The sequence below is a fragment of the Peromyscus maniculatus genome, chromosome 20 (genome assembly GCF_049852395.1).
Source record: "Peromyscus maniculatus bairdii isolate BWxNUB_F1_BW_parent chromosome 20, HU_Pman_BW_mat_3.1, whole genome shotgun sequence".
NCBI classification, from domain to species: Eukaryota; Metazoa; Chordata; class Mammalia; order Rodentia; family Cricetidae; genus Peromyscus; species Peromyscus maniculatus.
In genome coordinates, this window is record NC_134871.1 from 33,499,642 (window position 1) to 33,501,290 (window position 1,649).

Consider the following 1,649-nt stretch of genomic DNA (forward strand, 5'->3'; position numbering starts at 1 on the left):
GAAAGTGCAATTGAATGCCACTCTTCTCAGTCCTTGAACCTTCTGATTCAAGTACAATTTATACAATTCATACAAACTCCAGGACCAAACCAATGTTTCTCTTCACTGTGTTTCCTTCATTTTAACAGGTCTGAGTCAGTTTTAAATGCAATACTCTGGACATGTAAGCACAGGCACAAACTCTTCTCTCTAGGAACAAAGCTCTAAGCACAGAACTACTGTTGCAATCCTCCATCCAAAAGACTGTGGATCAGCACCAGAGAGCATTTGAAAGTGTACCCGTGCCGTCATCCCTTGAGCATGCTTCCGCCCCTTCCTTCTTCCTCAGCCCTTCCTGTGAGATGGCTGCCATCCATTTAGAGGCATCATGGCTGCCCTCCCGCCTCTGGTGAAGCCCAAGATTGTTAAAAAGAGGACCAAGAAGTTCATCCAGCACCAGTCAGGCCGATATGTCAAAATTAAGCGAAACTGGCAGAAACCCAGAGGTATCGACAACAGCACACGGAGAAGATTCAAGGCCAGATTCTAATGCCTAACATTGATTACAAGCAACAAGAAAACCAAGCACATGCTGCCTAGCAGCTTCCAGAAGTTTCTGGTCCACGATGTCAAGGAGCTGAAAGTGTTGCTGATGTGCAACCAGTCTTACTGTGCTGAGATTGCTCACAACGTTTCCTCCAAGAACCAAAAAGCCATCATTGAAAGACCAGCACGGCTGGCCATCAGAGTCACCAATCCCAACGCCAGGCTACCCAGCGAAGAAAATGAGTAGATGGCTTGCATGTGTGTTTTATTTGTGTTTAAATCAAACCACAAAAAACTGCAAAAAAAAAAAAAGAAAAAGAAAAGAAAAGAAAGAGAGAAGGGAGAGGGAGGGAGGGAGGGAGGGAGGGAGGGAGGAAGGAAGGAAGGAAGGAAGGAAGGAAGGAAGGAAGGAAGGAAGGAAGGAAGGAAGAGTACCCGAAAGGCTCCATCAACTCACAATTAATTGTAGCTCTCCTTCCTCCTCAAAGAAGCTTCTTTCCTCAGCACAGGCTGTGGTGTTTTGAATGAGCACATCCCTCAGGGGCTCATAGATTCACATGCTTAGTACCCAGTAGATTAACTGGGAAAAATTAAGACTGTGGCCATGTTGGGTAGGAGTATCATTTTGGAAGAGGTGTGTAGCTGGATATGAGCTTTGAAGTTTCAAAAGCCTACACAAGGCGTAGTGTCCGGTTCTTTCTTTGCCTGCTGCCCCTGGATTCCAATGTAAAACTCTCTCAGGTATTTCTCTAGTATCATGCCTGCCTGCAAGTCACCATGCTTCCTGCCATGAAACTGTAGGCAAGCCCCACTTAAATGCTCTCCTTTACAAGAATTGCCTTGATCATGGTGTCTCTTCACAGAAATAGAATAGTGACTAAGACAGGGACAATTAGAGAAATCTGCAACTGGTCAAAATGCAGAGAATAATTGACCATGGGATACCCACCCACGGTTGATGCATCTTTAAAATTAGCCCCAAACCAAATGCTTGAGGACCATTGTAGAAGATGGAATGGAAAGATTGTAAGATCCAGAGGATCAGGAAGTCTGCTGCGAGGTTATATCTTCAAGATATGATAGAGAAACTGTACTCATGAAATCTGAAATTAGAGTCACCTTAA

General features: G+C 44.6%; 1 pseudogene; it reads left to right on the top strand.

The window, feature by feature from the left end:
* Positions 1 to 367: 367 nt before the first annotated feature.
* On the top strand, positions 368 to 772 carry LOC102913404 (large ribosomal subunit protein eL32 pseudogene; annotated as a pseudogene).
* Positions 773 to 1,649: the final 877 nt, after the last annotated feature.